Source organism: Macaca nemestrina, chromosome 2 (assembly GCF_043159975.1).
Source record: "Macaca nemestrina isolate mMacNem1 chromosome 2, mMacNem.hap1, whole genome shotgun sequence".
Classification (NCBI taxonomy): Eukaryota; Metazoa; Chordata; class Mammalia; order Primates; family Cercopithecidae; genus Macaca; species Macaca nemestrina.
This window is the reverse complement of record NC_092126.1, coordinates 1337581-1348257: the sequence shown is the minus strand read 5'-3', so window position 1 is coordinate 1348257 and position 10677 is coordinate 1337581. Positions and strand designations below refer to the sequence as shown.

Genomic DNA, 10677 nt, shown 5'->3' with positions numbered 1-10677 from the left:
CCCAAGTAGCTGGGACTACAGGCAAGTGCCACCACGCTCAGCTAATTTTTTTATTTTTACTAGAGACGGGGTTTCACTATATTGGCCAGGCTGGTCTCAAACTCCTGGCCTCATGATCCGTCCGCTTCAGCTTCCCAGAGTGCTGGGATTACAGGCGTGAGCCACTGCACCCGGCCCTACTGTGTTCTTGTTACACTTGAACACAGAGAAAAAAGCAGAGGAAAATCCACTTCAATTGTTCAAACATAACCAATGGTAAAAAGTTTGGTATATTTTCTACCAATGGTTTTTATTTCCAAGGTTTTAAAAAAACATATAATTTTATAACCTCATTTTTCATTTCTCATGATGTTATGAACAATTTTTATGTCATTTTATTTGCATTATGATTTTAAGATGCATGACTTAATAGCGGCATTTATTTCAATAGGTTATACCATTGTTACTTTTGCCAGTTCCTTATTGAGAGTCTGCTTATTTCTGATTTTTCACTATTATAAAAAATAAAGACATGGCTTTATTTGTGCATAAAGTTTTCCCTACATTCTTTAAAATAACTTTTGACTTTATTTATTTATATTTTCAGAGAATGGGCCTTGTTTTGTTGCCCAGGCTGGGGCACAGGGGTGGGACTGTAACTTGCTGCAGCCTTGAACTCTCAGGCTCAAGTGATCCTCCCATGTCAGCCTCCCGAGTGGCTGGGACTATAGGCACGCCAACACACATGGCTGTTTTAAAACATGTTTTTTTTTTTTTTTTTTTGAGACGGAGTCTCGCTCTGTCGCCCAGCCCAGGCTGGAGTGCAGTGGCGCGATCTCGGCTCACTGCAAGCTCCGCCTCCCGGGTTCACGCCATTCTCCTGCCTCAGCCTCCCGAGTAGCTGGGACTACAGGCGCCCACAACCGCGCCCGGCTAATTTTTTGTATTTTTAGTAGAGACGGGGTTTCACCGTGGTCTCGATCTCCTGACCTTGTGATCCGCCCGCCTCGGCCTCCCAAAGTGCTGGGATTACAGGCGTGAGCCACCGCGCCCGGCCAAAACATGTTTATTTTTTTTTATTTATTTATCGAGACAGAATCTTGCTCTGTTGCCCAGGCTGGAGTGCAGTGGTACGATCTCGGCTCACTATAACCTCTGCCTCCTGGGTTCAAGAGATTCTCCTGCCTCCTGAGTAGCTGGAATTACAGGCAGGCACCACCACGCCCGCCTAATTTTTGTATTTTTTTTTTTGTAGAGATGGGGTTTTGCCATGTTGGCCAGCCTGATCTCAAACTCGTGGCCTCAAGTAATCCGCCTGCCTTGGCCTCCCCAAGTGCTGGGATTACAGGTGTGAGCCACCACAACTGGCCAGTAATTAATTTATTTTTTGAGATGGAGTCTCACTGTCACCCAGGCTGGAGTGCAGTGGCGCCATCTCAGCTCCCTGCAACCTCAGCCTCCCAGGTTCAAGTGATTCTCCTGCCTCAGCCTCCTGAGTAGCTGGGATTATAGGCGTGTGCCACCACGCCCAGCTAATTTTGTATTTTTAGTAGAGGCAGGGTTTCACCATGTTGGCCAGGCTGGTCTCGAACTCCTGACCTCATGATCCGCCCACCTCAGCCTCCCAACAGTAATTTTATTTTTTATAGAGATGAGGCCTTGCTATGTTGCCCAGGCTAGTCTTGAACTCCTGGCCTCAAGTGATCCTCCTGCTTTGGCCTCCCAATATGCTGGGAGTACAGGCATGAACCACCATGCCTGGCTGCTTATTCCTACATTTTGAATTGTTGCCTTCATCTTTCTCACACAGTGTTTTTGCTCAGCTCTTGCCATCCTATGTCTTACATAGCTTATTAGCCTAAACACCCATCCATTTTCTTTGTCCACAGTGTCAGGGTCATATGAAATCAATCCTCTGTATGAAATTCATCCTCCCTTAAGACTCTCTGAGATTCTGATGTTGGTTACTATCTAAACTCTTATTTTTGTAGTGATGTTCCCCGTAGAGTCCCCGGTGTCTCCTCCAGCTAACTGTCCTTATTTGGGGTACCTTAGTCTATCCACCATGTTCAAAGACATATTCGAAATTCAGATTTAAATCCTTTTTCCCCCTGGAGGCTCCTCAGCAGATGCACAGTTATACCCATCCTCTTTCTTCTCAGCCACTTTCAAGTTAAGCATGTTGACCAAGCTTGTCCAAGCCGCGGCCCAGGACAGCTTTGCATGCGGCCCAACACACATTTGTAAACTTTTAAAAAACATCATGGGGTTTGTTTTGCGATTTTTTAAATTAAAGCTCATCAGCTATTGTTAGTGTTACTTTATGTGTGGCCCAAGACAATTCCTCTCCTACCAGTGTGCCCCAGGGAAGCCAAAAGATTGGATATTCTTGATGTAGACCCCCCCCCAAAAAAAAAATCCAGAAAAGCAAAGCAGCAACAACAACAAAAAAGTTAGCTGGGCGCGGTGGCCTGTGATCCCAACACTTTGGGAGGCCGAGGTGGGCAGATCACTTGCGGTCAGGAGTTTGAGACCAGCCTGACCAACATGGTGAAACCCCGATCTACTAAAAATACAAAAATTAGCCGGGCGTGGTGGCGTGTGCCTGTAATCCCAGCTACTCGGGACAAGGCACGAGAATCCCTTCAACCCTGGAGGTGGAGGCTGCAGTGAGCCGAGATCGCGCCACTGCACACCAGCCTGGGCGACAGAGCGAGACTCCGTCTTTAAAAAAACAAAAGTAAAAGAACAAGTAAATAAGTTAAAAATGTCTTTTACTTCAGTTCAGTTGGTAATTAAAATAAATAAATAAATAAATGTTTACAGCCTTCTTCCATAACATTGTGTAGCCACTTACACCTACTGATCAAAAGGGATCCTTCCCAAGGTTCATTCTAGCAAAGGAGAACGTTTCTTCCCCCCATACACCCCCCGGCAGGTGTCTTGATCCACTCCTGCCCAACTAGCTCCCAGCCGATCCCTGGGGATTTGTTATTATTACTATTATTATTTGAGCCAACCTGGGTCAGAAAAAGGAAGGGGGTGGGTCAGCCGCAGGTTCTCAGCGGACGGGGCTGGCGGTCGGAAATTCCCCTTCCATCCCCACGCAGGTAAAAGCTGACGCTGCGGCGAGGCGGCCGCGGTCGGGGCGTCTCTGCGGAGGGCTGCGCGGTGGCGGCCCGGGTGCGGGGTGCGGGGTGCGGGGTGCGGCGGGAGGACCTCCGCGCACAGGCCCGCCTGCGCGGACGCGGCCCGAGCTGGGCCACAGGGGAGCCGCCGGGCAGCGCGTCTTGACGGACCGGCGAGCTCTTGCGCCCGTTCACATCGTATCCCTCTTCAAGGAGGCGTGTTCGCTGCATTCTCCGGTTCCGGGCGGAGACTGACCCGGGCCATTCCGTCTCCGGTCTCTGGGATTTCTGCTCGGTCACTTCGTCCCCGGGGCCTCTGAGGAGGCGGAACTACGGTGTCAGGAGTCGCGGTTTTCAAGAAGTCGTGGTCGGATTGACGGGTGGGGGAAGTAGGCGGGACTTCCGGCCGGCTCTTCCATCTGCTGCCTTTCCCGGGCGTCTCCCCGCAACCTCCTCAACTTCCCTAGTCCGTGACGCGGCGCCGGGCAGGAATCCGAGCGGAGCGGGCTCGGGGAGCGTGAGCCGCGGGTGTGCGCCTCTCCGTGCGTCTCCGAGAGGACGCTCTGTGGGGCTGGGACCGCGGGGCGACCGTGACCGAGGAAGAGCGGTGAGTGACAGCGAGGCGAGTGGGACCGGGGGCTGCGAGGCCACTGTGACCGAGGGCCGGTGACAGCGGGGGACTGTGACCCGGGGGAGGGAATGCGAAACGCGCGACCGCGACGGCGCTTGGACCGAGGAAGTATGAGGCGGTGACTGCAGGGGACGATGGCCGAGGGGCCGGGATCGATGGGCGGTGGCCGTGGGGGACCCTGACCGCCACGCGAGCCGCGGCCGCGAGGGGACTGCGACTCAGAGCAGTGACTTGGAGAAGAAGGTGGGGTCAGTGGTGGGCGATGCCACCGTAGGGTTGTGTGTGGGCACGGGCCGCGATGGGCTGTGACTGGGCAGAGAAGGTCGTTGGTGGGAAGGACACTGGTCTGGAATTGACAGACAGGCCTGAGGTGAATTTTCATGGACAGACCTCACCACTGAGTTACAGTTTCTTCATCACTGAGTGGGAAGTTTGGACTAGTTCAATGTCTCCCAGACTACGGGTTTCTTCCCAGTACTGAGCTGGGAAACCAATTCAGTGCATGGAACTCTTTTTCTTTTTTCGAGACAGTTTCGCTCTTGTCGCCCAGGCTGGAGTGCAGTGGCGCAATCTCGGGCTCACCGCAACCTCCGCCTCCCTGGTTCAAGCGATTCTCCTGCCTCAGCCTCCCTAGTAGCTGGGATTACAGGCGTCCACTACCACGCCCGGCTAATTTTTGTATTTTTAGTAGAGACGGGGTGTCTCCATGTTGGCCAGGCTGGTCTCGAACTCCTGACCTCAGGTGATCCACCTGCCTCGGCCTCCCAAAGTGCTGGGATTACAGGCGTGAGCCACTCTGCCTGGCCTGAACGTGTACTTTTCTTTTAAAAAGTTGAATAGAATAGAAACTTTCAGTGTGTTTACATAGCAAGGGTAAGTATTGTTTCATGTGATTTGAGTTATGTGTGCATGAGATTATGATGTAAAATAGATTTTGTACATCTCAAAGGGTAAGAAGCAAAATGTACTTTAAAAGTTTGAAAAACATTGGACCAGATTATTTCTGAGTTTTCTTTTGGTTCTAAAATGTAATGATTCTCTGACTAGGGAACTGTCTGGAAGTACAAAGATGCAATTGGGAACAGGCTGTATTAGATTGGCCTAACTGGAGGAGGCTTCCTGAATGTAATTGAGGTGACTAGCTCTGAGAGCTGAAACTCGGGATCTCAGTTGGGAGAACCAGAAATTATATTGAAATAGGGACACTGGGTGGGTGTGGTGGCTCATGCCTGGCATCCCAGCTACTCGGGAGGCTGAGGTGGGAGAATTGCTTGAACCTAGGAGGCGGTGGTTGCAGCGAGCTGAGATTACACCACTGCACTCCAGCCTGGGTGAAGAGGGAGACTCTGTCTCAAACAAACAAACAAACAAACAAACAAAAAACGGGACAGTGATATTTATAGAGGCAGTGAGGATTTAGGGGTTTGTAGTATGAGGAACTGCTAATGGGGAACTGGAAGCTTTGAGCGTAGGAACAAGGGTTGGGAAGGAAACTCAAGATAGGGACAGAAAATATTCTGCCAACAATAAAATGGAAGTAGGAAGGAAGATATGAACTCCAGAGCCTATTTATCTTGATATTTAGTGATTTGGCAAGTACAGAAACTTGCTAGTAAGAAGATATTGAGAATGGGATTTGGTGCAGTAATAGCAGTAAACAAATGATGACATGATGAGAAAGAAAGGTGGACAAAATGATGATACCCGCGATGTCAGTGATGGTGAGTGGAATGCCACATGGAAGAGACCTCAGTGTACTTGGTTGTCTAATTCAGTGGTTTGTATGCTGGAGGCCAAGCCTGACATGCTAGGAGTGATGCCACACTATGGGTAATGTAAATGAAGTTTTAGCTGCTGACTTTATTTCCTACACATTCCCTTTCTTTAGGGCTGTTAGTGATGTAGATGAAATTAAAGTGAATGTTACTACTTCTCTCTTACAGCCCTTTTTATTTTATTTATTTATTTATTTATTTTTGAGACGGAGGCTTACTCTGTTGCCCAGGCTGGAGTGCACTGGCACGATCCGAGCTCGCTGCAACCTCCGCCTCCTGGTTCAAAGCGGTTCTCCTGCCTCAGCCTCCTGAATAGCTGGGACTACAGGCATCTGCCTCCATACCTGGCTAATTTTTGTATTTTTAGTAGAGACAGGGTTTCACCATATTGGCCAGGCTGGTCTCAAACTTCCAACCTTAGGTGATCTACCGGCCTCAGCCTCCCAAAGTGCTGGAATTACAGGCATGACCACCGTGCCTGGCCTTACAGCTCCTTTTAGAAGGTGCTACTGACGGTGCCACCAAGTGCTTTTTATAATAGGAGAAGTATGAGGTCATTCAATTTATCAGACACTGTATTAATCTGATAACCACTCCTGCCTCTACACTCTGTAATAGGGGAATAGGGTTCAGATAGGTTCTTGAATGGCAATGAGTTGAGAATGGTGGGGGATAGCCTTTTCTTGGCTAAAAAAGTTGGCTAGTTACACCTTTTTCTAGCACATTAGATGTTTACTTGACTTACATTCTACTTAACTAAAAGGAACTACCCAAGGTTTTCTTCTAGAACAGCATATATGCTTCAAGGTAACAGGCTATAGAAGAGGCTTGGGATTCTGCAGTACTCCCTCTGGGATCTCTTTTCTTTGCTGAATGAAATGAATCTTTTTGTAGAACAAAGGATTTGCTTTGCAAATTCCCTTTGAAAACTAGCATGATGGCCTTGTTGATAAAGAATGAGCTTCATTCCCCCTCAGTCTGTGATTCTTCCCCCATAAGCAGTGGGGTTTTATTTTCCTTGGGGACCTGCTTTTTGAATATGTGATCCCTCAGGAAGAATGATCTAGTTAGATAGAGCCCTGGATTTAGCAGTCCCTGGTTACTTTCTCTGAGATTAACATTGACTTGCCCTGTGACTATGTATGGAAAGCATTATTGCTTTCTCTTGTTTTAGATTTTCTAACCATGGCCAGAGGTAACTGTTCTTATGATTAAACAGCCCTTCAATAATCTGAAATATATGTGAACTTACCAAATTTTATATATAATTTCATAGAGTTTGTAAACCATCTGACTCCATTTATAATTCAGAGCTGCCTAGCCTTTAGGTTAGACAGGATTTCCCTAGGGATCCGAATAACCTCTCCTGGTTGAAAGTGCTGATAGAGTTAGTTTTTGAAATGCTGAAATAAAAAGCAAGCATAATTTTCCATTGTTATTAATCATGGATAATAGCAAAATATCTGTTAATAACAGTAGAGTTCTTACTCAAGCATCACGCTTTTCTGAGTATTTACGTAACTCTGATCTGAAGCAGACCTTCTGACTTTTCTGCCAATAGAAATTTTCCTGTCTAAGTCAAGCAGAAGTAGGTCTCCTTCACATCAAAGTTTGTGTCACCTTGAAATAGATTGGAAAGAATACATTTTTCTAAAAGTCATTTTTTTCTTGGATTTTTTTTTTCCAGTTAGAGAAACCCTGAAGTCAGAGTACTTGCCAGTTATCACAGGACCGTGAGAGTCCCTTTTTTGCTCAAGATTGTGGCTGGCTGCTTGTACATCTTTGACATTGTCACACATCAAGCACATGAGAAAAAGGGGTGGCTTGGGAGAGGGAGGGGTCAGGACTCTAGGCCTTGTCAACCCTCCTGCTCATCTGCTTGGCCACTTCTGGCATCTCCTTTTCCCTCCGTCCTTGAAACTCTTTCCTAGGCATAAACCTTTCTGCTTTTCGTCCTAAACGTCTCTTTTCACAGTATTCCTGTCAAATGAGTACTTGGACATGTGTTTCATATGTGATTTGTTTTGTTAATTGCTTTATGGATTATTTGTGGCAGAATGTAAATCCTAATTCCTTTCTACAATTTAGCCAGTAAATTCCGGGAATGTACCTTTTTACATTTGCAGCATGTGCCGAAGTGCCACCTCAGAAGATAAAAAGAAATGAGTCTCATATTTGGCATTCTTTTAGGTTTGTTTACCTACCTTATTCATTAATGTAAATAATTGAATTACCTATGTTTTACCATTCGTAAACCAGGTTAATAGATATATATTAATAGCAGGCTTTCTGTGTGTGTCGTTTCCCTCCTTTCTTTCCATTTATTTATTTATTTATTTATTTTTTGAGACCAAGTCTTGCCTTGTTGGCCAGGCTAGAATGCAGTGGTGCAATCTTAGCTCACTGCAAACTCTGCCTCCTGGGTTCAAGCGACCTCCTGCCTCAGCTGGGATTACAGGTGCCCGCCACCACGCCCGGCTAATTTTTGTATTTTAGTAGAGATGGGATTTCACCATGTTGGCCAGGCCGGTCTCAAACTCCAGACCTAAGTAATCCACCCACCTTGGCTTCCCAAAGTGTCAGCATTACAGGCGTGAGCCACCGTGCCTTGCCCCTTGCCTTCTTTTGGGAATTCTCTTGTACCACAAGTTGAAAGTTATGTTAGTTTGAGACTTTCTGTGTTTGGACTAGGATGACTGCCAGTGAGCCAGGGGAGCCATGAATCTGCTAGGCGGTTATGTCACATTCACAACTACTTGCAAACCAGTTTTAAGGTGAAGGCTGCCAAAAAATAATGACATGCGGTTCCTGCTCTATAGACAATGAGCGTATAACCCTTAATAAAAAACAGGTAGTTTTTTTATGTACAGAGAATTACACTAAATGTGATTATGTTTCTTTATTTTTTGACTGCAGAACAGGAATCTTAATCTTTTTTGTGTTATGGACTCCTTTGGCAGTGTGGTGAAAGCGTTTAGAGTTCCTTTTTGGAATATGTTTTCATATGCAAAAATAAAATACATAGAACTATAAAGAAAACCAGTTATATTGAATTATGTTGATATATAGTTATCAAAATATAACAAGTATAATATGATATGAAAATATCCATGATTTCTACTGGTAACAAATCCATTTGTCTAATAAGTCTTCTATTACTGCTGTAGCTTATGTTCATAACTAAAGTGATAATAGAGATATGGTCTTTTTCATCCGAATTCACAGACTTCCTGAATTCTGTTATAGACCCTGCCTTAGAGATATGAGTTTACAACCCACTCTAGGAAGATCACATTCTAAACACAAGAGTTTACTCACCAAATATTCTGGTAGAATAGTGGCAGAGTAAAATTGTTCAGCTGCAAGAACTATTCCATGTGTCCCTCATGGTTTTTTCTTTCCTGAAATATCCTACTGCGTGTCCAGGCTGAGGAAGTATAAGCTTTATTATGTGTGCCAGTGGCTAACCCAGGGTCTGGCTCAGAGTAAGTGCTGCTCAGTGTTTGTTGAATAAGGGTTTCTCTGACGAAATTAGAGGGAAGAGATCCAGTTCAAAGCTAAGGTCTTAAATGTGATAGTTTATAGGGCTCATGACAAGTCACATTGAGCTTTAGTTTAGAACTAATCTGTCTGAGAAGCTCATGTTTTGAAATTCACTTTTACTTTTATAAGTTCTCAGCCTGGTGTGATAGTTCATACCTGTAATCCCAGCACTTTGGGAGGCTGAGGTGGAAGGATTGCTTGAGGCCGGGAGTTTGAGACCAACCTGGGCAACAAAGTGAGACCCGCATCTCTATAAAAAATTAGCTGGGTGTGGTGGCATGGGCCTGTAGTCCTAGCCACTTGGGAGGGTGAGGTAGGAGGATCACTTACACCCAGCAGTTCGAGGCTGCAGTGAGCCATGATTGCACCACTGCACTCGAAATAATTCTATTTTTAACACCGTTTTTCACTTTAGATTGGGTAAATTTAGGTAGAATTTGCCACCAAATTATTAATAAAGCTGGTCCTGATTTCATCTAGGATGAGAGGTAGCAAACTTTTTCAGTAACGGGCCAGATTGTAAATATTTTAGGCTTTGCAGGTCACACAGTATCTGTGACTACTCAGCTCTGCTGTTGTAGCACAAAAGCAGCCATGGACGATAAATGTAACAGTGAGTGAGCATGGCTGTCTGTGTTCCAATCAGATTTTCATTACAAAAACAGGTAGTGGGCCGTCTTTGACCTGCTAGCTATAGTTTGCTGACCCCTGATCTAGGAGATTTTCTGGTTCTTTTCCCTACTTTCGGTTAGCCATATACTCCCTCAAGCTTCAAAGGCCTTTACGCAGGGGCAATGTCCTTACACTGTTATCTCCAGAAAGACCTGAGTGTGCAGCAAGATGATATGACTAATGAATGCCAGGAATATTAGCTGCACTTTAACCCTTGAGTTTCCAGAGCGTGCCTCTTAGAGCACCAGCTTATTAAGTACCACCATGGCATAAACAGGTCAACATCCCAAATGGAAAGTATGCTTGCGAACTCGGCTTTGGAACTGGGCATTGGTGTGCTGGTAGAAAAATACTGAGCACTGGGTTTTAGTGGGGAGGATAATGTAGGCCTAGAGATGGGGAAGGCAGGAATAGAATGTAAAAGAAAAATTATGTCTCATCTTTTTGCAAATAGTTCCTTGTAGTAATCGGTCAAGTTTGAGTTAGATTTTTGAAATGTGGAATAGCATATGTAATTGCAACTTGCTACTAAAAGAGCTCTCCCTTAGTGGCAGCTTTACTTTCTGTGGTTTCAGTTACCCCCAGTCAGCCACGGTCAGAAAATAGTTGTGTATGATATAGTAAGATATTTTGAGAGAGAGAGAGAGAACAGCCACATTCACATAACATTTATTAGAGTATATTGTTTGTTTTATTATTAGTTATTGTTGTTAATCTCTTACTGTGCTTAATTTATAAATAAAACTTTATCATAGCTCTGTGTATATAGGAAGAAAACAAAGCAGAGTCAGCCCTCTGTGGCCATGGGCTCCACACCTGCAGATTCAACCAAACTTGGATCGAAAATATTCAGGAAAAAAAACAATAAAAAAACCAATACAACAATTTAAAAAAATGCAGATAAAAACCCAATATAGTATAATAGCTGGTTACATAGTATTTACTTTGT

At 45.3% G+C, this 10677-nt stretch overlaps 1 protein-coding gene across 2 annotated transcripts in view; it reads left to right on the top strand.

Annotated features, from left to right (window-relative positions):
- The window catches only part of LOC105470767 (phosphate cytidylyltransferase 1A, choline), a 66975-nt gene that overhangs the window by 14392 nt on the left and 41906 nt on the right, over positions 1-10677 (top strand). Inside the window, exon 1 of one of the 2 annotated variants that reach the window (XM_071090562.1) lies at positions 3505-3714. The exons of the other annotated variant lie outside the window; for it this stretch is intronic. The gene's annotated coding sequence lies outside the window, so the exon portion shown is untranslated. Of the gene's footprint in view, positions 1-3504; positions 3715-10677 lie in introns of those variants that run through there. 2 annotated transcript variants of the gene reach the window in all.